Raw genomic sequence first — 27,750 nt, 5'->3', positions numbered from 1 at the left:
ACACCTATTTGAACGGAAACACCTGAGCAGTAACCTTTGCAGGAATCAGCACCGGATAGGAAAACCTAAACTGTAATTGATGAAATGTTGAAGCTCGCTGTGGATAAACCTGAGTTAAAAGCTTCAGGGGCAACAGTCATGGGGAGGCCCTCACACTTTGAGTTTGACCTTCTGGAGTTGACCAGGTTCTCACAGTGAATATCTGAGAAAAATCTCCTCATGCTTCCAGCAAGCAGAGGGGGAAAAAGGAACCATTTTAAAATACTCCAGAGCATTCTGTTCTTATAAGCCCTGTCCTTAGGAGAGATTATTCTACCAGAACCTAACCTACTAGGGTTTTATTAGAACCTAACCTACCTGGAAGGAAGGAAATAGCCAATTCCAGACAGCTCTAGCTTTCCACATATGGGTAAAAGGAAATATCCAACTCCTTGCTCCTTTTAGCCATCCTGTCCCACCTAAAGTAGTGTGTGTGTGTTGGGGGTGGGGGAGGGTGGTATAGAGAAGTACTGATGAAGTTCACAGTCCAGAAGCACAGACTTATCAAAAACCTAAGACCTAATCATAGGACTACAGAATGTTTTCCCTACACCCACATCTTACCACTAAATACCAAAGGCCAATTACCCTTTCACTCAGTACATTATGTCTACCTTTCCACAAAAGTTACAAGGCACATTAAAAGGCAAAAACAGTTTAAAGAGACTGAACAAGCATGAGAACCAGAGTCAAATATGGCAAGAATGTTTTAATTATCAAACCAGAAATTTTAAAAAATATATTATTAATATGCTGAGGGTTTTAATGGAAAAAGTAGTTAATGTGCAAGATAAATGTTGTAATAAGAGAGATGGGAATTCTGAGAAAGAACAAAAATGAAATGCTGGAGAGCAAAAAATAGAGTGGAGCCATGAAGGATACTTTTGATGGGCTCAATAGTAGACTGGATATGGCTAAAGAGAGAATCTCTGAGTTTCTGGATGTAACATTAGAAACTTCCAAAACTGAAAAACATATTAATTATCATTTTTTTAAAAAGTATAAATTCCTGGTTTAGAATGGCTATTATCAAAATAAAAAATGCTGGGAAGGATGTGGAGAAAAGAGAACACTTGTGTACTGTTGATAGGAATGTAAAACCTGCATCGGTAAAACCAGTGTGGAAAACAGTATGGAGGTTTCAAAAAAATTAAAAGTAGAATTACTATATGATCCAGCAATCCCATTTCTGGGTATATATGCAAAGGAAATGAAATCACTATCTCAAAGAGATAGTACACCCCCAAAACACTCTCATAGCATTACTCACGAAAGCCAAAACATGGCTATCAAGCAAGAAATGGTTAAAGAGTGTGATATAATATAATATTTTATATATATATATATATATATATAACTCAAATATTATTCAGGTATAAAAAAGAAGGAAATTCTGCCATTTGCAACAACATGGATGAAGCTTTAGGACACTACTCTAGGTGAAAGAAGTCAGACAAAAATAAATACTGTATGATCTCACTTATAAGTAGAATCTAAAAATGTCAAACTCATAGAAACAGAGAGTAGATTGATGGTTACCAGAGGCTGGGAGCTAGGGGAAATGTGGAGATTTGGGTCAAAAGGTGCAAACTTCCAGATATATGATGAATAAGTTCTGAGGATCTAATGTATAGCATGGTGACTACAGTTTAAAATATTGTATAATATACTTGAAATTTGCCAAGAGAGATCTTAAAATTTCTCCCCATCACACAAAACAGGATAATTATGAGAAGTGATGAAGGTGTTAACTAGCCCTATTTTGGTTACTATTTCACAATATATACTTGTATCAAATCATCATGTTGTAAATCTTAAACTTACAAGATAATGTATGTCAATTATATCTCAGTAAAGCTGGGTAAAATGTTACATTTAATATTTAAAAAATAAAAAGGTATGTCCAAGATTCAGAACATGGACAACACTAAAACCGGACAAGAATGTGGAGAAACAAACCTCTCAATACTGTTGGTGGGAATGCAAAATTGTACAATCTCTTTGGAAGACAGTGTGTTAGTTTCTTACAAAACTAAACATACTTTTATCATAAGATTTTTGTGTGTCACTGGATTTTTTTAAATACATATATTATTTATATTTTAACAGCCCATATTAAGATTGTATTATTCCACAACAAAACAATAATTTTTGTGTAATAATTGGAGGAAAAAAATTTTGCCACTGTGTTCTGGAAGTCCTTTGTAAAAACTAGTAACCTGTTTGAAAGCAGAACAGTTATAAGTGTAAACATATATACATTTGATATGTTAGTGGGTTGATTAATATTCTTATTAAAATAATATTTGTTCATTTAATATTTCAGTGTATAAATTAATTGAATTGAACTGCATCTGATAACAGTGAAGTAACTTGTTACAAACATACTTATAATCAAAAACAAGTAGAAAACAGCTACCAAGGGAACTAGGACTTGAGGGGGTTAGAATTCTGGAGAGAACAAAATCTCACTGAAGTGAGCTTGGCATAGAAGTAAACTATACTTTTCCCACAAGGCATGTGCCAATTCTTAAGTTACATACAGCAGAGAGGCTAAGAAACCAAGAGGAAAGCATCTACTAGAAGGATTAGAACATTAGATAAGCTTCTGGCAGCCTTATGGGGTTGGAGAACCAAAAGTTGAGTTCAGGGCTACTAATCCACCAGGAATTCTGGGGCAATAATTTCTGAGAGAAAGAAAGTACACTAAGATAAACAAACAGAGCCTATGGTGTTGTTAAGGCATTCACTGATTTATAAGCAGCTTTGTGGTCAAGAGGCCAAGAAGGTAAGGAGAATGCTGGCTAAGAACGGAACTTTGGGAAGTTTCATGCAGCAGGGTTAACACAAATTAGAAATTAGAGCCTGTCAAGGGAGAGTGACCTCGGCATACACCCAAAACTTCCACATAGGACTCTGGAAATGTTACAGCTTAGGCATAAGAAGAGACCTGAACACAGATCTACCCTAACAAAAGGCTTGACCCTAACTGCACAAGTTCAATCTCAAGCTGAACTAAAGTAACTTACCTCTACTCTAGCTACATGTCAGAAAGCAACTGGAACTCCATTCCGGTAAGAAATAACATTATCAAGTGTTTCTAACAATCTCTGCAAAGTTTCATAAACAATGTCTGGCATTCAGTCATAGATTAATAGCTATATAAAGTAAAAAACCAAATGAATGAAAACCAAGGGGAAAAAATAAGATCCAAAGGTGATCCAGGCATTAGAACTTCTTACACATGTATTTTAAAATAATAGTGATTGGGCTTCCCTGGTGGTGCAGTGCTTGAGAGTGTGCCTGCCAATGCAGGAGACACGGGTTGGTGCCCTGGTCCGGGAAGATCCCACATGCCGTGGAGTGGCTGGGCCCGTGAGCCATGGCCACTGAGCCTGCGTGTCCAGAGCCTGCGCTCCGCAACAGGAGAGGCCACAACAGTGAGAGGCCCACGTACCGCAAAAAACAAAATAAATAAAATAAAATAATAGTGATTAATATATTTTTAAAAGATGAAAAGACTGAAATTTAACCCAAAAACTAAGTCTATTTTTAAACAGAACTACATGAAAATTAAAAAACTAAAAATATTATACCTAAAGATAACATACTGAAAAATTTGTTAATAGAAGATTAAATACTGTAGAAGAGAGGTGACAAAGAAGACGAGTAAATAAAAAATATTCAGATTGATGCATGGAGAGTAGTAAAGGATAGAAAACATATGATATAGCTGAGAGACATGGGGTAATAAAAATGTCTAACTTGAGACCCAGTAGGAGAGGAGTGGTGGGGTGGAGAAAGAAGAAATATTTGGAGATACAGGTTACAAATTTTTTTAAGTGATAAAATATGTAAATCACAGATATAAAACTCTCTAGAAACAAAGCAGGATAAATATAAAGAAAACAACACCTAGGCACAGCACAGCAAAACTTTTCAAATCCAAATACCATGAGAGAATCTTAAAAACAGCCAGAAAAAAACTTACATCTTACTGTCAAAGGAATAACAAATAAGACTGACAGTTCTTTTTTTCAGCAGAAACAATGGAAGCCAGAGACAATTAAATGACATTTTTAAAGTGCTAAAAGAAAATAATTGTCAGCTTAGAATTCTGTATCTAGCAAAATTAGATGAAGTAAAGATGTTTTCAGGTAAAAAAAATATATATATTAGAATTTGTCACTAACAGATTAACACTAAAAGAAATACTTAAAGGAGACTTTTATGCAGAAGGAAAATATTCCAGCTAAAAACAAACAAAAAAATTGCAGGAAGTAATGAACAGTATATAAAGCACATCCTTGTCTAAAATGATGGTCATAATGATAATGGTAATGCTGATGATATTGATTTGGGGAATTTAAGGTGTAGAATTATGATAATTCATGTCAACAGTAACACAAAAGGATAGTGTGCTAAAAGGAGACAAAATGGCATGTTGTACAGGAAGTGGTAAAAGTACTAATTCGTCTTAGATTCTATTAAGCCAAAATTCAAACTGTAATCTCCTGGGTAATCATTAAAGATGTGTTTATTTTACCAAAAAAAAGCTAATAAAGGGCAAAAATGGAATGATTAAAAACAACAACTCAAAGGTAAGAAAGAAAAAAAAAATACAAGAGCACAGAACATTAAGGAATGCAGGGGGAAATTTTTGGATGGTAGATGTATACCCAAATATAAGAGTACTTTTTTCATTTAAGGGCTAAGGTTTCCAATTATTTGGCAGTCCCTGCTAAAGCTGAACATAAGGATATTCTACAAACTAGTAATTATTCTCATAGTCATAGTCACACATAGCCCACAGAAATCTATATATGTACCCTTGTCAAAAGACACAAAAATGAAGCTTTATAACGGCATTATTTGCAATAGCTGAAAACTGGAAACAATCCAAATAGTCATCAACAATGAAATAGATAAACTGTGTATAAAAATCTTATTTGAATTACTATGCTATGCAGATAAAATGAACAAGCCACTGCTAGAGGAATCACACAGCTGAATCTCATAAATAAAATGCTAACTAAAAAAAAAAGACATAAAAGAGTATATAATGTATAATTATACTTACTTCAAAAAAAGAGTTGAAACTAATATAAGGTGTTTAAAATCAGGATAATGGTTAATTTGTGGAGGAAGGAATGGTATTAATGGGGAAAGTTACCAGGAATTTTTTGGTGTGCTGGTAATGCTCGTTCTTGATCTGGGTGGTGGTCATGTGGGGATCCCTTTATGAAAATCTGTTGATCCCTTTATGAAAATACATATGATTTATGTTCTTTTCTGAATGATGTTATACTTGAATATATGAATTCATCTTTCAATGTAAATAGGTAATGAGAGGCTCTCAATGTAAAGCCAATTTCAATATGTGGAATTTTAGAAGTTAAATAAAATGAATTTAAAACTTTTAGCCAATATGTGAACCTCCTTATTCCTAAAATATTATTTTCTTACTTGTCATCAAAACAATAAAAAAATTAGTCAGGTCTAGTTTTCTAACATGGATGTTTTCCACCAAAATAAATGTGTAAATAACTTTCTTTTCATCTATTCCTTTAGCAAATAGTCATTATGTTTTCTGTGGGAAACTTTAGGGGCTTCACAGAATACAAAAATGTAGATAGCATAATGACACTCCAGTTTATATGAAATGGACATGAGAGAAAAATGTGCTCCCAGGTTTTCTGTTCCAGTCTAGTTTAATATCTTATCAAACATCTGCTCCAAGGATGATACATCATGTCAGTCTAGGAACTTATATTCAAAGGGGTCAGCAAATTTTATGTTAGCTGTTCTTGAGTTATAAAATCACTTTTGGAGGTGTAAAAAAAGTATAAAATTCAAAATTTATTTTCTATGTTTTAAATGAATTTACTGAACCAAATCTATTATGTCTTCCTGCTAATAACATTTAAGAAGAAGAAATAAAACAAATTCATATGGTGAAGAGCTCACATGTCAGGAGAACAATCCAGAACATTCTTCATGAACTGCTTGGCCAGATTTCATCTCAGACTTCAGGGGCTGGTTCACATTTGAGTTCAAGACTAACACCTGGATGACTATTTAATGGCAGCCTGCAGGGTCTCCTGAGAGGTTGGAAGAAGTGAGGCTGCACTTCGATTGCACCGTCTTTCACAGTAGATGTTAAATCCAAAATATCCTAGGGAAACATTAAGGTCACTTGTTCCACAGTTGGTAAAGAGAAAAGGTGTACGTTCCATCTCTTTCCAAAGCTCAAGTTCAACTTTTAACCCTTGCTAAGTATTAAAGTACAGCTATATCTGCTTTCAAATCCCTCCAATCATATCATGTGCCTCTTTATAGAGTGAGGAAAGCACTATGGGTTTGTAGAAGAGAAAATGTGCTGGCTCGAAACCTAAAATCTTTTGAAATTGATTTGAAATGCTTACCAAATGATTCCTGTAGTGAACTCAAATCTGGAAATGGGTATTTATGAAAATTTGAGGATTCATTTAGAAAAGAGGTTCTGTTACATTTAGAAAAGCATATGCTCTCACATCCTACACTATACTCTGCAAAAGATGTTACATTTCATACCTAAAGTTACTATCTTATTTTCAATAAGTCAATTGAACAACATTGGTTGAAGGTCCATTCTGTGCTGCCTCCTGGCTGTTGTATCATTTAAGAAGCTCACAAAATTTGTGGAAGTTATAAAACAATAAAGGCATGCAAGCATCTTAATACCAGTACAATCAATATAGAACCAAATGCTAGACAATAATCACCAAGGGAACCTTGGTTAAGGTAAATTCTTGGCAAGATAAAGAGAACACCAAAAGATCAAAAAATAAAAACATATCTGTAGTATTTGGGAGATAGTGATATAAAAGGCTGTTGGGAGTGAAAGTTATATGTTTGCGAACTAAGTTGTAAAGCATAATGAAAGCATTAAGGTACAAGGGATGGCAAACCTTGAATGCCGGAATAAGCATCATGGACTCACTCTGCACTCATTCTTTGGACAAGGCTGGCAGCAAAGTATTACACAGACTAGCAAGAGATGAAAGAAGCTGAAAATGGATGAGCCAGCTGGAGTTGTTGAGTTGATTCAGGCATGCAGTCTAGAATACTATTAATAAGAATGAAGAATAGAGACCTGTGGAAACTTTAAGACAAACTGCCCAGCAACTGAAAGGAAAGACAGGGATCACAGCCAAATTTACTAAAAATGCATAATTGCCCTTCATTTCTGTTCAATAATATGAATATAATTCATAATATCACAAAGGGTAATTTTTAATTCTAATGATTAATTCAAAGCATTTAACTGAGAAGACTTAGCTGTTCATGTAATTCTGTCTCTATGACCGGACATTCTAAATTACACAGATCAATAGGAAATCTCAACAGTGATAAGAAAGCAGAGAGAAACTAAATGTCTTAACTTCAGTTCTTTCACAGAGATAAATGATTTTTAAAGGCACCCATTGAAATTTTAGAATGTTCTGATGATAAACAATAATAAAAAATAACAAATAATATTTATGCTGTACTTACCATGTGTCTATCCCATGTTAAGCATTTGCATAAGTCATTTCATCTATTCTTCAAAAAATCCATTTGGGATAAAATCTGTAATTATCTCCATATTATAGGATACACAATTGACACTAAGAGAGGAAACTACCATAGTCATAGAGTTACTAAGTGGCAAAACCTGAAGAGACAGAAACGGGTCTGCCTATTGACAAACTCTGCCCTTAACTATAGACATGGTCCTGAAACAATCTTTTGTTGCACTCCTTGCTTGGTAGACTTCAAAGACCACATGACAGGATTTAAGATACCTGAGTATTAAACTCTTGTCTTTACTACTGTTTCTGTGACTTTGGGCAAGTCAATTCATCTTGATGGCTCACAATCTCCCCGTATATGAAATGAAGAGATTGGGGGAACTCAGATTCCTTTAAGCAATAAAATTATATGATTAAATGATATTTACCATATAATTAAGTTTTCAGAACTGCAAAGATTTATAAATTGTTCTTATTCTAATTTTGGTATTCAGATCAATAATGATTCCTTGTTTCCATTTAGTCAGAGAGTTAAGGATACTTGCTGCTTGATGGCAACCTCAATTTTAATTACTCAGCTTTGTAGTTGTAGAAAAGTACTTATTTGTTTTTGAAGCATATTATTTTGCCCTGCTCATTCTGTCTGTTGTATTTTTATTCTGGATGGCATTATGTAGAAGAGCTTAGCATCTTTACTTCAGCATTAATACTCAATCATGAGTTATCAGTGAAGCTTCTGATATTACAACAGTAAACCCATTTAGTGCATATATACATTTAGAAAGAACACATTTAGCCTGGATTACACTTGCACTCTACAATTAAGATTCAGTCCCTTCCAGAAAATTATAACTATGAGAAAAGTGCATGGTGAGGTTGGAAAAAGAGTTTAAATTATGGTTTTTAGTTTTAAAATCACAGATATGCATACATACACACATATATAAAAGATATTTTTGCTACTTCACTTCTGGTAGTAATCTGAGTCACAACTTGCACTTGTTTGAATTTGGCAGTAACTGTTTTCTTAAAATGTTAAGCATAAGCTCTCTGGATATATTCCAAAAGCTAATAGCAAATATACTTAGATAAATTAATGTATAAATAAATTACTAAGATTAAAGCAAATCTCATGGGATTCTGTTAGTTATAATAAAAGTAAGAACTAATATATTTTACATGTACTGATTTTTCTTTTAAGAAGAAAACAAATGCAACAACATAAAAACATACATCTGGTTCAGGTTTTTCCAAAATATCAGGAATAACAATATTTGATTCTTTCCAGAATATGAGTATCCAACTGGTCTCATTATGATACCCCACAACACTGGTATATCTTCTTCTATTACATATAAGTTGATAGAATTTTTTTTAACCTCCTTTGAAACATGGGAAGCAAAGTGACATCAAGTTGAACATACATTTCACTGGCACTAATTCAACTCTGTGTGTTTCAAAAAGTTACTAGCAAGCTAAAAATATCTATTTCAGTAGTTGGAACAACTAATCTCTCTTTACCTAAGCTTAGGCATGAGAGGGGGGACCCAAATTTTCTGTTTTTCCTGAGTCTTCATCCCACTGTGTGTCTCAGTAGGAGCACCTCACTGGGTTTAATGTATTGTGCATGTATAAAGGTATATATTGTACAACATGTGTTCAAATAGTAGCCTAATGACTTCAACATAGTGTCAACCAAAAGAAACAAAGAAACAAACACAGTAATCTGATCCCCAGGTGAAGAAATAACTAGCTTTGTTGGAGTCACTAAAACTCTTTGTATCTCCAATGTAGTGCTCTCCCAAGGAGGTTTCAGTGGTAAGCTTGCTAATATGCCATTTTTTGGTTTTGTCTACTGGACTTTAGTATAAAATTTGTACTAATGTGTAACTCACCTAGATTGTGTTCTTCAATTAGGCATGCATTTCAATTGCCACTTTATATAGCAATCTGAGCACACATTGCTGTTGATTTTTCCCCCATTCTTTGCTACAATTCCATACAACTAAAATAATCTTTCTGATAAATTCTGAAGATAATATGTATAGATCTGAAGACATGAATTCTCCAGGATACAGGTGCCAGACTATCTGGTCCATTTGGATGGAGGAATATGAAATGTGGATTCGATCCTGAGGTGAAGACCACAGACTCTGTGGTTGCCTGTGAATTCCCAGCCTGTGCATGCCAGAAGACATCTTATGTGTACAGAAAATTAAAGAACTAGTCTCTCTCCTGCATTCAGTCCTTTGGAAGGCTTTGGGGAGACCTACTGGGTGTCAGGAGCTCTGATGGGCAAAATTTCCACCAGATCAAGTGGTTAAGAAAGAGTGGACTCTCCTCTTGCTTTCACCCAGAGACCTGGACAACAAAGATCTCCATGTCTCTCCACCACTTTCACAACCAACCCACCTCTAGCCTTTGCTTCTATGTAACTGAAAATTAACCAAATGGACATCAAAACTCTTCCAAGTAACTCATGACTGAAGATGAAATCAAAACAAACTGCAGATTACTTAAAATTAACACAAATAAACCTATTTCATATCGAAACATAAGAACACTTTGCCCTATGTATTTATTAAGAACTTTGTTCTATGTATTTATTAAGAACTTTGGAACTCAGCAACTGGAGCCAATGGGTACCTCTAAAGACAAGCATCCAGAAGAGAGGTCAAAGGTGAAGATTTTCATAGTCCTGAATCTGGAACATTTTAACCCCTCTTGGACTCCAAAGGAATTCTAGAACAAAGTTTGCTCTCTCTAGAGATGCTCACCAAAAGAGCTTTGAACATGGGGATACCAGACAAAGCTGATGGAGATGGTGGAGTGCACTATGGAAGAAGATTAGGTCTCTGCATATCGAATGGTAGTCACCAAACAAGACAAGAAAAATAAATTACATACAATATGTTATATATTATAATACATATGTGAACACATTTTATATTTTTTACTAATATGGTTAGAGCATCAACATGCTAAATAATATTTCAATACAGTCATCTTTGGCATTGTGCTGACTCTTAGTCATATAAAATTAGACTTTACATATAGTGTTCATTTTGTCAGTATAAAGGTATTTTTGTTGAGAGAAAATATAACTTTTTAATTTAGCAATTTATTAGCTAGATCTGTAATTTTTAAATATTTAGATTTTGAAATGTGGGCCTCTGTTTGTGTTTTTGTAGCAGGCCTTGCAAATATGAGTGGCAGGCTTGTTTTTCTTATGTTATTTTTCAATCAAAATGTATTCAGAGAAAAGAAAAATACATGTGCTTTACACATGTATTTAAACTGAAGTAAGAACTTTTTTGATCCAGCACCATTACCAGAACACAACTCAGGATGTAAAGGCAGTAACAGATATAATAATGAAAAGAGTAGAAATCAGTACTTCATCTTTACTTTTATTTAAATATCTATTTTTGGAGTTTGTTCATATTGATGAGCTTTATCCTCTAGTTATGAATGCAGGAGGAATATTTTTAACTTAAACATGTATTTCTTCAAAAGAGAATTTATATGAATGAAACTTAATATTGGCAAATGGGCTTTATTCAATATAGATTTCTAAAATGAGATAGTAATGTTATGTATTACTCATAAAAACAATTTTACATCTACAAATAGTGTTTAAAGAAGCTGTTGTTATAATTGCACAGTAATTTTACTGTAATTGTGATATTGGTAACTTTTTAGGAAGCTGAAGGCACGCTATATAACTGTGTAATGCCCTCTGTGAAAATGTGTGTGGTAGATCCCCTTGATATATAATTAAATGTGTCCATAAAAATAAAATCATAAAAACCTTCCTCTCCTTTAAAATCAGAACAGGCCCATTTGTCAGAAGTACAATGCTTTTCTAAGCCACGTGTGGAAATACCATCTGCCCCACAAATTGTTTAACATTTCTTAAGACATCAGAAATTGCTTATGGTAAGGAGTTCAGTACACCAGCACCCATATCCACAGAGAACATTTCAAAAGGTGTAGTGACCAAGCAAATATTATATATGTTCAACAGTTCTACTCCTAGAAACTTCAACTAAACTCATAATTTAGGGATGAGACAAATTCAAATCAATTTGTGTATAATTCAACTATTAATGGATATATTAAAAAAAAGACTTTGGTTTCTTTTCATCATCACTCACTTGAGAAGAAAGAATGTGGCTCAGAATTAAATGACATGATGGATATCAAATGTTAGTTCAGGAATTTGCCTAATCACAGATTCCTTTGTGGAACATAAATATTACCTTAGGATTTTGCCCATAATTGGATGGCAATTTTTTAATAGCTACTTCATTAAAAATACTCTTTTCTTTAAAATGTTTTAGTCAAACTGGAAGCTGCATTGTTCCACTATCTAACTGTAGTATCTCTGTAATAGCATAAAGTCGAGAGAATACAGCACGCCTGGTGCACCTAAACAATAACTTTCTGTTTCTGTATTTATAGAGAGAAAGTCTCTTCAGTAGCTCCTTGCTGAAAAACAATTTGAAAGATAAATAATGGTTACCTGTTTTGGGAGAGATGGCTTTCCAGCAATACATTTATATGAAATTCTAGAAAATGAATGTGACCAATTTATAATTATATACATATAGCAATTGGAAAGAACTATGAGTAAAGACACATACAGGGACATATCTCATATTGAAATAGTGAAAAGCAACGTGAAGTCCAATGTGAACACATTATACTTCTGGAGAAGCTGATTTAATTTGAATTAACTCTTAATATCTAAAAAGTGTTTGTTCTCTTCCCAACCAGTTTCCTAGAGGCTTCAAAATAATGAGTGCTATGCTCGTGTAAATGTGCACACAGTTCATTCTGTCTTTACTAAGTTCGTTCTTATATTCCTGTAAATTGCTGGTAGTGTCTTTATTCTTGGTATATTTTAGTTAAGGGAATAACATAGAGTTTTATGTGTGCCATTGTTGCAGGTTATAGCACTGTATGTTTAAAAAAAAAAAGAAAAAGACAGTGAATATACTTGGATACTTGGATATGTGAACAAATATTTAAACACAGAATGAAAACATCCTTGATTTGAATCTATTTTTTAATGTAACAGAAATAAAATGGACAAATATCACATACAAATGATAGCTCAGGCCACACTCATGATTCTGCCTGAGAAGAGCCTGTGCCTCTGGCACGAAAGATGCAACTACATAGTGAAAGGGCTCGTGGCTGTTAGATTAATACTCTTGCCACAGATAACCTGCGAGACCCAGGAAGAGAGTGAAGCCAGGACAGGACACCACAGTCAATCCTGTGAGCCTTTCTGTGAGAGGAAAATATTGGCAAGAATTTTAGAAATTGTTCAAAATAACTGGGGTTGATAGAAAAAGAAAACCGAGTGAGCTGAGACAATGTAGTATGGTTGAAAGGAAGTATTTGTATGGGGTGTGGAGCATGTATGTATGTGTTTGGGTCTGTGTCTCTGTTTATGGGCATGGTATGTGAGTCCGTCAGATGTGTATTTTCTGTGAATTTTCTACCTTACTGTTAAACACACATTGGGAATTTGTGGCCATGATGCTTTTGGTAATACCAAATTAGTCTTAATGTTTAAGCACATATTTTTGAAGTCATTCATTATGACTACATGCTACCTGGAAATGAATTTCTTTCAAAAGTATTTATAAAGAAAACAGTCAACAAAATCACACATGCTTTCTTCAAACATCTGGAACAAATTTTTTCCTTTCAATTTGTTCCATTTCAATTAAAAAAAAAATAAACTAAAAGTACTGTGTTCAGGATTTTCTTTTTTAGGGTTGGCATTTTCTTAGAATGGACATGAATATTCTTCAATTAAAGTTCATGCAATTAAAGTATGTGCAAAAAAAAAGACCTGAATCAATGCATTTCCAAAGTGAAACTAAAAGAAGAAAAAGAAATGGAATTTTGTGTGGTTATGCAATTTGGAATGCAGGAACTGGATCAGAGTATCCTAACAGAGAAAGAGGTCAGAAAAGCATTCTGGGAAGAAATGGAGACAGACCATGTGGCTGGGCACTGTGTAGAAACTGAGCTAACATAAGGAAGTGCCTGGGGACAGCAGAGGCAAAAAGGAATACAGGGAAAGTAAAATGTCTCATACAATTTTTAAGTCAATATATAAATTTCTCCCCCATTTCCTCTGTGAAACAAGTAACACTTACACACCACTCCGATGCTTTTAGAGTGAACTCACTGGGGGAAACTTAAACTGGTCCTAAATTTGAAATATGAGTTTGTAGAGGATGAAAGGCAGAAAAAGGACAAGCAAATAGCAAATATCTAGAATACATATGTTCTACAATGTTCTTTCCAGGTTTATTGTGGTATAATTGACTTAAAATATTATGTAAGTTTAAGGTATACAATGAGATGATTTATACATGCATATATATATATATATATATATATATACATAGAAAATGTTACCACAATAAGGTTAGTTAGCACACCCTTCAACTCACAAGACTTCCATTTTGTGATTTCAATTGTTATGGTGGGAACATTTAAGTTTGACTCTCATAGCAACTTTCAAAGATGTTACCAGAAAACTACTAGAGCTCATCAATAAATTTGGTAAAGTTGCAGGATACAAAATTAATAAAGAAATCTCTTGAATTCCCATACACTAACAACAAAAGATCAGAAAGAGTAATTAAGGAAACAATCCCAGTGACCACTGTATCAAAAAGAATAAAATACCTAGGAATAAACCTACCTAAGGAGACAAAAGACCTGTACTCAAAAAACTATAAGATACTGATGAAAGAAATCAAAGATGACACAAACAGATGGAGAGAAATACCATGTTATTGGATTAGAAGAATCAATATTGTCAAAATGACTATACTACCGAAAGCAATCTACAGATTCAATGTAATCCCTATCAAATTACCAATGATATTTTTCATAGGACTAGAACAAATAACTTAAAAATTTGTATGGAAACACAAAAGAACCTGAATAGCCAAAGCAATCTTGAGAAAGAAAAATGGAGCTGGAGGAGTCAGGCACCCTGGCTTCAGACTATACTATAAAGCTACAATCATCAAAACAGTATGGTACTGGCACAAAAAGAGATATATAAATCAATGGACCAGGATAGAAAGCCCAGAAATAAAACCATGCACTTATGGTCAATTAATCTATGAAAAAAGAGGCAAGAATGTACAATGGAGAAAAGATAGTCTCTTCAATAAGTGGTGCTGGGAAAACTGTACAGCTATATGTAAAAGAATGAAATTAGAACACTCCCTGACACCATACACAAAAATAAACTCAAAATGCATTAAAGACCTAAATGAAACACCAGATACTATAAAACTCCTAGAGGAAAACACAGGCAGAACACTCTTTGACATAAATCACAGCAATACTTTTTTGGATCCCTCTCCTAGAGTAATGGAAACAAAACCAAAAATAAACAAATGGGACCAAATTAAACTTAAAAGCTTTTCCACAACAAAGAAAACTATAAACAAAATAAAAGACAACCCACAGAATGGGAGAAAATATTTGCAAATGATGCTACTGACAAGGGATTAAATTTCAAAATATACAAACAGTTCATACAGCTTAATAAAATTTTTTAAAAAATCAAAAAATTGGCAGAAGACCTAAGTAGACAAAGAAGACATACAGATGGCCAACAGGCACATGAAAAGATGCTTAATGTCACTAATTATTAGAGAAATACAAACTTCTTTATTCATTTTATCTATAGATGTACACCTTAGGTTGTTTCCATCTCTTGGCTACTGTAAATAATGCTGCTATGAATATGGGAGTAAAGATATCTTTTGAGTTAGAGTTTTTATTTTCTTCATATATATTCTCAGAAGTGGAATTGCTGGATAATATGACAATTATATTTTTAATTTTTTGAGGATCATCCATATTGTTTTGCAGTGGCTATATCAATCTATAATCCCACCAAACCCTTTTCTCCTCATCCATACCAGCACTTGTTATCTCTTTTATTTTTTATGATGCCTGTTCTAACAAGTGTGAGGTGATGTCCTATTGTGCTTTTAATATGCATTTCCTTACTTACTAGTAATGGTGAGCATTTTTCTATGTGCCTGCTGGCCTTTCTTATATCTTCTTTGGAGAAATGTCTATTCAGGTTCTTTGCCCATTTTTTAATTGTTTGGTTTATTTGCTACTGATTTGTATGAGTTCTCTATATATTTGGGGTATTATTCTCTAATCAGATATATGGTTTACATATAATTTTTTCCCATTCCATAGGTTGTTTTTTCACTTTGTTGATGATTTGCTGTGCAGAAGCTTTCTAGTTTGAAAACTTCTAGGGAAGTTTTCAAATATTTTCTCAGTCCCTTTCTTTTTCTCTTCTTCTTCTGGGACCCCTATAATTCGAATGTTAGTGCATTTAATGTTGTCCCAGAGGTCTCTAAGACTGTCCTCAGTTCTTTTCATTCTTTTTTCTTTATTCTTCTCTGCAGTAGGTATTTCCACTATTTTATCTTCTAGGTCACTTATCCGTTCTTCTGCCTCAGTTATTCTGCTATTGATCCCTTCTAGAGTATTTTAAATTTCATTTATTGTGTTGTTCATCATTGCTTGTTTCATCTTTAGTTCTTCTAGGTCCTTGTTAAATGTTTCTTGCATTTTGTCTATTCTATTTCCAAGATTTTGGATCATCTTTACTATCATTATTCTGAATTCTTTTTCAGGTAGACTGCCTATTTCCTCTTCATTTGTTAGGTCTGGTGCATTTTTATCTTGCTCCTTCACCTGCTGTGTGTTTTTCTTTATTCTTATTTTGCTTATCTTACTGTGTTTGGGGTCTCCTTTTTGCAGGTTGAAGGTTCGTAGTTCCCGTTTTTTTTGGTGTCTGTCCCCAGTGGCTAAAGTTGGTTCAGTGGGTTGTGTAGGCTTCCTGGTGGAGGGGACTAGTGCCTGTGTTCTGGTGGATGAGGCTGGATCTTGTCTTTCTGGTGGGCAGGTCCACGTCTGGTGGTGTGTTTTGGGGTGTCTGTGGCCTTATTATGATTTTAGGCAGCCTCTCTGCTAATGGGTGGGGTTGTGGTCCTGTCTTGCTAGTTGTCTGGCATAGGTAGTCCAGCACTGTAGCTTGCTGGTCATTGAGTGAAGTTGGGTGTTGGTGTTGAAATGGAGATCTCTGGGAGATGTTTGCCATTTGATATTACATGGAGCTGGGAGGTCTCTTGTGGACCAGTGTCCTGAAGTTGGCTCTCCCACGTCAGAGGCACAGCACTGACTCCTGGCTGCAGCACCAAGAGCCTTTCATCCACACGGCTCAGAATAAAAGGAGAAAAAGAAGAAAGAAAGAAAGAAAGAAAGAAAGAAAGAAAGAAAGAAAGAAAGAAAGAAAGAAAGAAAGAAAGAAAGAAAGAAAGAAAGAAAGAAAGAAAGAAAGAAAGAAAGAGAGAGAGAGAGAGAGAGAGGGAGGGAGGGAGGGAGGGAGGGAGGAAGGAAGGAAGGAAAAATAAAGTAAGGTAAAATAAAATAAAGTTATTAAAATAAAAAATAATTATTAAGAAAAAAATGTTTTTTAAGTTAAAAAATAAAATAAATAAAATGGACAGACAGGACCCTAGGACAAATGGTGAAAGCAAAGCTATATATACAAAATCTCACACATCAAGTTGATTGTGGAGATTTAATCCACTGCTCCTGAGGCTGCTGGGAGAGATTTCCCTTCTCTTCTTTGTTTGCACAGCTCCAGGGCCTCAGCTTTGGATTTGGCCCCGCTTCTGCGTGTAGGTCACCTGAGGGCGCCTGTTCTTTGCTCAGACAGGACGGGGTTAAAGGAGCAGCTGATTCGGGGACTCTGGCTCACTCAGGCCGGGGGCAGGGAGGGGTGCGGATGTGGGGCGAGTCTGCGGCGGCAGAGGCCAGTGGGACGTTGCACCAGCCTGAGGCGCACCGTGCATTCTTCTGGGGAAGTTGTCCCTGGATCACGGGACCCTGGCAGTGGCGGGCTGCACAGGCTCCCGGGAGGGGAGGTATGGATAGTGACCTGTGCTCGCACACAGGCTTCTTGGTGGCAGCAGCAGCAGCCTTAGCGTCTCATGCCCGTCTTTGGTGTCTGCGCTGTTAGCCACTGCTCGCGCCCGTCTCTCAAGCTCCTTTAAGCAGCGCTCTTAATCCCCTCTTCTCGCGCACCAGGAAACAAAGAGGGAAGAAAAGGTCTCTTGCCTCTTGGCAGATCCAGACTTTTCCCCGGACTCCCTGCTTGCTAGCCGTGGTGCGCTAACCCCCTAAAGGCTGTGTTCATGCTGCCAGTCCTCTCCCTGTGATCCAACCGAAGCCCGAGCCTCAGCTCCCAGCCCCCGCCCGCCCTGGCAGGTGAGCAGACAAGCTTCTCGGGCTGGTGAGTGCCGGTCGGCACCGATCCTCTGTGCGGGAATCTCTCCGCTTTGCCCTCAGCACCTCTGTTGCTGTGTTCTCCTCCGCGGCTTTGAAGCTTCCCCCTCCACCACCCGCAGTCTCTGCCCGCAAAGGGGCTTCCTAGTGTGTGGAAACCTTTCCTCCTTCACAGCTCCCTCCCACTGGTGCAGGTCCTGTCCCTATCCTTTTGTCTCTGTTTATTCTTTTTTCTTTTGCCCTGCCCAGGTACGTGGGGAGTTTCTTGCCTTTTGGGAGGTCTGAGGTCTTCTGCCAGCGTTCAGTAGGTGTTCTGTAGGAGTTGTTCCACGTGTAGATGTATTTCTGATGTATCTGTGGGGAGGAAGGTGATCTCCGCGTCTTACTCTTCCGCCACCTTCCCCCTCTCGGCTACTGATTTTTGTATGTTATTTTGTATCCTGAAAATCTACTGAATTCATTGATTAGATCTCACAGTTTTTTGGTTGAGTCTTTAGGATTTTTTTATCTATAAAATCATGCCATCTGCAAATAGAGACTATTCTATTTCTTCCTTTCCAATTCTGATACTTTCTTTATTTTTTTCTTGCCTGATTGCTTTAGCTAGGACTTCCAATATTATGTTGAATAAGAGTGGTGAGAGTGGTTTCCCTACCTTAGTGGAAAAATTTTCAACCTTTCACCACTGAGTATGACGTTAACTGTGGGCCTGTTATAGACAGCTTTTATTATGTTAAGATATGTCCTTTCTATGCCTAACTTGTTAAGAGTTTTTATTGCAACCTGATGTTGAATTTTGTCAAATGCTTTCCCTGTATCTATTAAGATGATCATATAATTTTTGTATCAAGTTCAATATCAGGTCAGAGGAGATTGGACATAGACATAGAATGAGAACATTTGTAGTATCTACTCCACATAAAAATATCAGCTGGAGAATGGATAAATAACTTGTGGTATAGTCATATGCTACAATAATATACAGTACTGATATAAATAAATCATGCCTTAACATCAAAGTGGATGAATCTCAGGAACAGAATGGTGAGAGAAAAAAAGCAAGTTAGAAGATACAATATGGGCAGTGTGCAGCTGTGCTGGCTTGAGGGAGTCTGTGGTGGTTGAGCTGGAGACGCATCCCCCTGCCTGGAGCTGCGATAAGCACCCCAGCCGTGCCCCAGGACCTGCAGCTGCCCCCGAGTCAGAGGGCCCAGTCTGCTGTTCAGAGAGCAAAGAAGACAAAAACTCAAGGAGCATCTGTTAAAAAGAAAAACTTTTTGCCTACAAATAGGAAAATCAGATATTGTCCAGTGGTAGAGACCAGAGAGTGAAGACATCTGAAGGCCAGATCGAAGAAGAGACAAAAGTTCTGAAACTTAAGGCAAAAGTGGTTGATAAAGAGAATGTCGGTAGACTTACAGGGATCAAGAATAATATAACAATGGAAAAAAACTGTATTCCTTTAAAAGCTTCTAATGAATTAACCAATTCAACTATAGCAATTGATACACTTAATTTTGAGGATAATAATCAAACTCTGCCATTGTTACCAATTAAAGATGACCCCCAAAGTCAACATATGATGTTAAGCCAAGCATTTCACCTTAAAAACAACAGCAAAAAGAAACAAATGACTACAGAGAAACCAAAGCAAGGTGCTAACATGCCCAAATGCCCAAGAAACCTGTGCTTGGATCTTATCATAGCCAAATTGTTCAGTCTAAGATCAATTCCTTTAGAAAACCTCTACAAGTCAAAGATGAGAGTTCTGCAACAATGAAGAAACTTTCAGCTACTGTCTCTAAAGCCACAAAGTCTCAGCCTGTACATGCCAGCAGTGTACCAGTGAAAAGTGATAGAGCCTCACATATGACGACTGCCACTAAATTTGTGAGCACTACATCTCAGAGCAGTCAACTTGTACAACCTTCTATTAGCAGTCACCAAAGTAATAACCAGGATGCCATGAAACAAGGCATCAGTCTGCCAGTGTTACAGTTTGGAAAGGGCCTCGAGAGAAAGAATTATTACAGTTAAATACACTTTCGTCTATTATCAAAACCAGTTCTTCTCAGGACATAAAAAGAAATAAGACACTATCAAGAAGCATGACATCTGAAATGGTAGCCAGACCTGCTTTGTCTTCTAATACTAAACTGACAGAAAAGTCAAAAAGCATTGACCACCACAGACATACCATGGTGAAAGCAGCTATTGATAGTAGATGGACTCAGCCCAGAGAAACTGCAGAGGAGAGAAAGGCTCGTCTGAGTGAGTGGAAAGCTGGCAAAGGAAGAGTGATGAAAAGGCCTCCGAGCTCAGTGGTTACCCAGCCTGAGCCCGAAGCACACAATGAAAAACTAGTTGGGTCCTTCTGGACTACCATGGCAGAAGAAGATGAACAACGATTGTTTACTGGAAAAGTAAACAAGACATTTTCTGAATGCCTACACCTGATTAATGAGGGATGTCCAAAAGAAGAAGTATTGGTTACACTGAATGACCTGATTAAAAATATTCCAGATGCCAAAAAACATGTTAAATATTGGATATGCCTTGCGCATATTGAACCACTTACAAGTCTACTGAAAATATTTTTGTAATCTATGAGAAGGCCATTCTGGCAGGAGCTCAGCCTACTGAAGATATGCGACATGCCATTGTTGACATTCTGACAATGAAGAGTCAAGAAAAAGTTAAATTTGGAGAAAATATTTAGGAGGCTTGTGCAACCAAGGAACAAATCCAAGAAAACACCATTGATGATATAAGTGTTAATCTGGGGTCAGAAAAACCAGAAATAGAAAATAAGCATCTTAGGAATGTGGTATTTCAAGGTTGTGAAAAAGAGCAAGATGACAAAACAAAAGATCCAACCAGTGATATTAAAACCCCCAATACAGAAACTAGGGCAGGTTGCTTAATTAAATATAATGTGTCTACTTCTCCATACTTGCAAAGTGTGAAAAAAAGATGCAGTTTAACAAAACCAATTCTGCATTTAAAGAGCTAAAGATTCTCACACCAGTTAGACATTCACAATGTCTTCAAGAGAAGACTTCTAAATTGCCAGATATGTTAAAAGACCATTATCCTTGTGTGTCTTCACTGGAACAGTTAACAGAGTTGGGAAGTGAAACTGACGCTTTTGTGTGCCGCATGTACTCAGAGAAGTGAAGCTCTGATAGGAGTGGGGTTGTATTATTCCGAGGGCGTTTGGTTGGTTGGTTTGTTGTGTCTTTGCATGTCCCTTAGGTCAGGAGTTGCCGAGTACCTAAGTATTCACAGCAGTCAGCACTCTTACTAATGTCCACTCTAAAGCAGGTGTTGCCTTCTGTGAGTCGGAAAGCTAATCCTACCTTGTCAATCTCAATAGACTGACTTTTTCTCTAACACAGGTAAATTTTGTGAAGACAGAGTTAGCTTGTTATGTCACCCAATTCTAGTAGCCCAGACTGCTGTGGGCTCCTGTGTCCCTGGGACTCCGCCCCTGGTTCTTCATTGTCACTCTCCAGCAAAGCCAGTGAGTCTGCATCTGTGGTCTCTTGGCTTCTTTTTTATTGTAGCCGAGGTCCCCAAGAGGGATAGTTAACTAAATATTCCATTTCTAAGAGAAGATACTTTGTTGGAAGAAAGAAAAGGTGCCAAACCTAGTGGGCATTCAGAACTTTAAATCTGAGTTCCTTTCTTTAGGTCCTTTTCTAACTTGACTATCTAAAATGTTAAAAATTTTAACTTCCATTGCTTTGCTTGATATAGTTTATAGACTAATAGAAGGGAGTTAGAGAAGGAATATATAATATTTCATAAATGTCATCCTAGCTTAGGTAGTATTTCTAAAATAACTAATACTTAAACTTGATCTCTTCCTTGTAATATAAAAACTTCATCATGTTTCCTAAAACATGATAGTCATACACAGTAAGTAGGTCTCTGCTCCCCACAATAAATACCACCAGTAAAATTGTTTTGTTAAGTCTCTGAACTAATACTTAAATGGCATACATCCTTTACCAACTCTACAGTTTCAAGTAAGGATTTAGTCATTGTAAAAGATTAGATAGTTTTAAAACTGAATAATATGAATGTGGTTGAAAATCACATACTTATTTATGTTCACTAATTCCATTTGTATAATAGTGCCAATCTTTGTTCTATTTATTGTCTTATGTTCTAGAGAGTAGGGTTTTTATTCCTTTTAAACTGTGTACCTAATACGTATACAATAAATGAAAAGATCTATATAACAATTAAAAAAAGAAGATACAACATGATTCCATTTTTGTGAACTTCAAAACCGTGCAAAACCAAAGAATATTCTGTTTAGATGTACAACCCTATGTGCTAAATGTTTCAAAAAATATTAGTTAATACACTTAGTGATTTTTTTTCACTGTGAGTAGAGAAAGATGGGATCTGGAATGAACCCTCAGAAACCTCAACGTTTTGGATTATTTTCTGTGTTTTTTTTTTCCTTAAGGTAGATAGTGAATAAAAGGGTGTTTGTATTTTTATTCTTTATACTGAATCATATGTTATAAATACTATTTTGTATTTCAACTTTCATACTAGCAATTTTGAAAAAAGAAAAAATTAAGGTAATCATAACTAGAAAATAATTAATATGTAGATTTTTAAAAAATCATTGGAGAAGGGAGGAAGGTCAAAGGAAGAACTCAATCCAAATTCAAGAAAAGGAAAGCTAAAGGATGAATAGATAAATAAGATCTCAGCAAGTAGAAAAGGAAAATATACAAAGTTCCCTTTGGAGAAGGGAACAGCTGCCAGGGAATGGCAAGGAAACTGGTGGCTTTACTGTGAAACTGAGAAAGTCAAAGATGTGAGACAAGCCTGAAAATAGAGATAGTAACCCGAAAGGACCTCAGTGCTCAGTGGATAAGTTTGTGAGGTTTGTTTTTGTTTTCTTTTGTTTTATGTATAAGAAACATTGGAAGTCTGTTAAGATTTTTTAAATAGTATATCCTCAATATGTTATGTTTGAAAGCCAATTTGTTGTCCTGTGGAAGAAGAATTGGAAAGAGAAGTTCAGAAACAGGAAGAACTGTGAGGGACTCAAAAGCATTGTGACTTGACTTACTTTTCACATTTAATGCAAGCACTGTTTTCTAGCATTTACGCTTAGACCTTCTGCAGAAAATGCACTTCTGCAATGTGACTTGCTCAATACCCTGGGCTCTATGGCTCGAGGCATTTCCTCTGCATTTGAAATTCTTGCAGTCTAAATGTTAACTGTAGTAAACATTGTTGGTTTCTTTCCTCAGAAAATACAGAGGAAAAAGCTAAGATGGAGAAACAAACAAACAAAAAACTCAGGTAAGAAAAAGAAGAAGAGTGAGTGATAGATAACCCAGTAGGGAGGGCAAGAACAGGAGGGGACTGGGAACTACAATGGCTGGCCTTAAGTAAAGCACTTAACCTCTGCTCCCTTCAGTTTCTTCACCTGTAAAAAGAGAAGTTCAGCTAGATAACCCAAAGTCCCTCCAGAAAAATAAATGGATGATTTATTCTGTAATAGCATGATTCTATTACACCATATGATTCTACTGAAAAGGTCCAAATTCATTCTTGAAGAGCTTTCCTTGTGTTTAAGATGTTAAAGCAAGTATTAAAATAATGCTAAAAATATATTATATGATTATATGTTTGAATTTCAACTTTAGCTTCATAGTTTTATATTTTTCAGGGGTTTAATTTGGATCTAGGAACAAAATGAAACATTAATAACTGCCACAGCCTCCTGGCAAGTTATTATTTTGTGATAGAGAGCAAGAGAAGGAATGCAATGATCTGCTCAGCACTGCTCATCATCACATGTTGTTTTCGAGACCAGATTTCAATGATATTTTTTTTCCCTTTGCTGCATTAAAATGATGGCATTTTTCTTAAAACATACAGGGCTTTTAATTCTGTAAAGATTGGCCTATTTAAGGTGCCAACTATTTCAAAAAGAACAGTCATTTTAAAAAGCAGCAGAGCAACTGGAAGATTTTATGAATAAAAAAATACAAATGAATCAAAATGAATACCATTAATAAAATGGTAATGGAAAGAATTACTATTATAGTCATCACAATTATAAAGGCTTGTGGAGTAAGAAAGCTATACTTGGGAAGTATCTATTAAATTAATTTATTTTTATATTTTCTTTTCAACTCAAAAGCAGAAAAATATTTGTCAATTGGCCTAGTGTGTTTTTGTTTTTATATTTTATGTGTCCTTACTGTAGTAAAGTCTTCTTTTGTACTGTGTCTTGTTAATAAAATTAAAACTTAAAATTGCTTTTAATTGAAATTTTAATTGCTTATAATTGCAAAAAAACCTTAAAATTACAAAACAAAATTTAATTGCTAATAAAGTAAAAATGGCAAGTGTGATTTAAAATAACTAATATTTGAGGGAGCTTATCTGTGTCAGACATTTAGGTACATTATTCTCTCCTTGAACAAACTCTAGCTAGGCTCCTCTGACCCCTTTCTCAACTAGACCTCAACCTTGATCTATAAAGACTTGAATACCAGCATAGTTTCTAACAGCTGAAGGCCACATCCTTAGGATGATCCTGGTTCCACTAATAGTTCATGCCTGCCAAAACTCAAAGCTGCCAACAGAATTTAGTTTGTTCCAGCCAATACCTGAAGATAGGGCCCCTGTCTCCCAGTCTCCATGGGAGGATAGGAGCCTAACTTCTATAAACTCTAGTTAGCAAAACCATATCGGTTTCATATAGACCAGCCCCCGCTTCCTGCTTCTTGTAATTTTACACTTCCCTGGCTCTACTGAACCCTGCCCACCTCCCTCCTTATTCCCTCATTCTCCCTTTAGAATGCTGGGTCACCTCTGTACAAATCAAAATTGAGTTCAATTCATACTAGTCTCTTTTCCGTATTTCCCTATTGCTAATTAAAATCTGTCCTTACCACTTTAGTATCTAACATTTTTTATTTTTGACCCTAATAAATTCTTAGGGCCAAAAATAAACAAATTAGAAGAAATTAGGCCAGAAAAGTAACTTACCTGGCAAGACAACATAATTAGTAAGCGATAACACCGTAATTTCAATCCAGCCCTGTTTGATAATCACTGTTAATTACCTTGCTTCTCATTTGGACAAATATAGTCAACTTTTCTTAAAAATTGAGAATAAATCTTATATTGAAGATTAATCAACTATATAATACTTAAAGTATGAGATATAGGCTTTTGAAAGTCCATTGCCATTAGAATTCACAATTGAGAAAGCTACCTTCTGTTAAAAATTGCATTAAAATAATTAATTCATAAAGGAAACTATAAAAGCCTAAAAATAGATCTATGTAAGATAAAAAAGACAATATGTTAAATAAAAAGAATATTGACATGTTTTATTTCTGGATTTATTAATGGAATTGATAATTATAGGAAATGTTTCCTTATAAAAGTTCAGCTAGATGTTTACAAATTCCTTCAGCAGAAGCTACAAACAGAAAGAATATAGGCTTGAGAATCAGAGAGACTGAAGTTCTAATCATAGTCCTGCATTTACTGATTATGTAACTTGAGCAAATTACTTAATTCTCTGAGCCTCAGTTTCTTCAGCTACATAATAAAGACAACATTGTGGTAGACAGAATTCTAAGATGGTCTCCAAGATTTCTGGTTCATTCTGTACATGCCCTATATGGTTTTGTGGTTGAATGTGCATGAGACCTATAAACACGATGCACTCCCATAGTTAGGTTCCATTATATGGTAAAATGATCATATTTTGGGCTTCCCTGGCGGCGCAGTGGTTGAGAGTCTGCCTGCCGATGCAGGGGACACGGGTTTGTGCCCTGGTCCAGGAAGATCCCACATGCCGCAGAGCGGCTGGGCCCGTGAGCCATGGCCGCTGAAACTGCGTGTCCAAAGCCTGTGCTCTGCAACGGGAAAGGCCACAACAGTGAGAGGCCCGCACACCGCAAAAAAAAAAAAAAAAAAAAAAGATCATATTTTACAGATGTAATTAAGTGCCCTAATCAGCTGATTTTTATTTAAGCAAAGGGGATATTATCCTGAGTAAGCAGGCAAGCTCTTAAAAGAGGGTATAGATGTCAGAGAGATGTACTTCTGTTGGCTTTGAAAAAGTAAATTGCTATGTTGTGCAAGGATAATAAGTAGGTGACCTCTTGGAGTTGACTGCAACTTCCAGCTGTCAGCCAGGAAGAAAATGAGAACCTCACCCATACAACCACAAGGAAATGAATTCTGCCAATATCTGACTCATCTTGTAAGAGGAATTCTAGCTTCTAAAGAGATCACATCAGTGGCTGACAACTTGATTTTAGCCCCGTGATACTATAAACACAAGACCCATCTAACTCATACCCATTGCCCTTTGCATTGCTGAATCACTCCTCTGGCATAAATGCAATTCCAGGTTATAAAGCATGAATTTTTTAAAAATGTCTCAGCTAGTAAGGGTGGAAGCAGTGTGGCAGAGGTCCGAGCTGGGCTGCACTCCCCCCACCCCAGGCTACCACGATGGAACTCAGCGTTGAGTACCTCCCGGAGAAGCTGCAGTGGGACCTGGAGGTGGAGCACATGGAAGTGGAGGACACAACTCCCACGTTGCATGTCCAGCTTCCGAGTCCTCGTGGTGTCAGCCAAGTTCGAGAGGAAGCCACTGCTTCAGAGATACTGGCTTGTGAACACTTCCCTAGCAGACGAGCTCCTGCACATCCATGCCTTTGAGCAGAAAACCCTGACCCCAGAGCAGTGGGCCTGTGAGCAGCAGAAATAAGAGACCCAGACCAGCACACCTATTAAATTATGAATCAGGCCCCCCAAAATATAAATAAAGTAAAATAAAATAAAATGCTTCAACTATTTCTCTTATAACAGAGGCAAGAAGGAAATAATAAGGTACCACTTGACTCACTATCACTTCCTTTATTATTTTCAAGACTATTTGGGGAAAAATAAACCTTCACAATTGCTCTAAATTCCTCATTTTCTCTTTTTTCTCTACTCCAAATTTTCAAATCCAGTTCCTAAATATGGGATAAAGGCTCCTATACAGTAATCTTTTTTCTAAAACTGTAGTCACTGGGTGGGTCATCTTTGTTGTAAGGCAGCTATTTCAGTTCGAGTCTCTCAGTTACAAGTTAAAGGATATTTGACTAAGGTGGTTTAAGCAAGAATCATATTTCTTTATTCCGTATAAAAAAAAGAAGTCCACAATAAACTTTGGTTTAGTGGTTGAACAACTGGAACCTAGATACTTTCCAGTTTCTATTTTACCATTATCAGGTGTTAGTGATGGGTTTTCTGAGCAAAGCACAGCTGGTGTAGTACCAACTATCATATTCTTAACAGCACACCAAGCAGGAAAGAAGTAGATGATGCCATATAGGGCCTTTACCTTATACCATCCTTTCTTTTATTCATAAGATAAACCTTAATAAAAAGCACTCCAGACTCCTTTTTAGCTACCATGGGCTTCCATGACTGTTAGCAAAGGATCGTGGAATTGCTATGGTTGGCACAGACCAATACAGCTCATTCCCTGGTGATGGACACATCACCATCCAAACACACTAAGAAGTCTCTTAACACAAAAAGCCAGAGAAATGGCTAACAGATAGCCTAGCAATGATGACTACCTTACTAGGGATCTTTTCTCAATATTGTGCAAGATGCTGCTGCTTTTGGTGACCATTTGTCTTACACTAGGGCTTGGGGCAAATTCCATAAATCCTACAGTATGGATTAAGAAATGACTTAACTGGGAAAAGGGGAAATGTACAAAGCT

General features: G+C 36.1%; 2 pseudogenes across 2 annotated transcripts; both read left to right on the top strand.

Moving 5' to 3' along the window:
• Nucleotides 1–10,385: 10,385 nt before the first annotated feature.
• LOC307184866 (cytoskeleton-associated protein 2-like) lies at nucleotides 10,386–21,172 on the top strand (annotated as a pseudogene). The gene is made up of 2 exons: nucleotides 10,386–10,461; nucleotides 19,068–21,172. The product of its transcript is annotated as a cytoskeleton-associated protein 2-like (transcript).
• Nucleotides 21,173–26,480: 5,308 nt separating this feature from the next.
• On the top strand, nucleotides 26,481–26,739 carry LOC307185100 (bolA-like protein 2; annotated as a pseudogene). The gene has a single exon. The product of its transcript is annotated as a bolA-like protein 2 (transcript).
• Nucleotides 26,740–27,750: the final 1,011 nt, after the last annotated feature.

The sequence above is a fragment of the Stenella coeruleoalba genome (genome assembly GCF_951394435.1).
Source record: "Stenella coeruleoalba genome assembly, chromosome: 3".
Lineage (NCBI taxonomy): Eukaryota > Metazoa > Chordata > Mammalia > Artiodactyla > Delphinidae > Stenella > Stenella coeruleoalba.
This window is presented reverse-complemented; position numbering and strand designations above follow the sequence as displayed.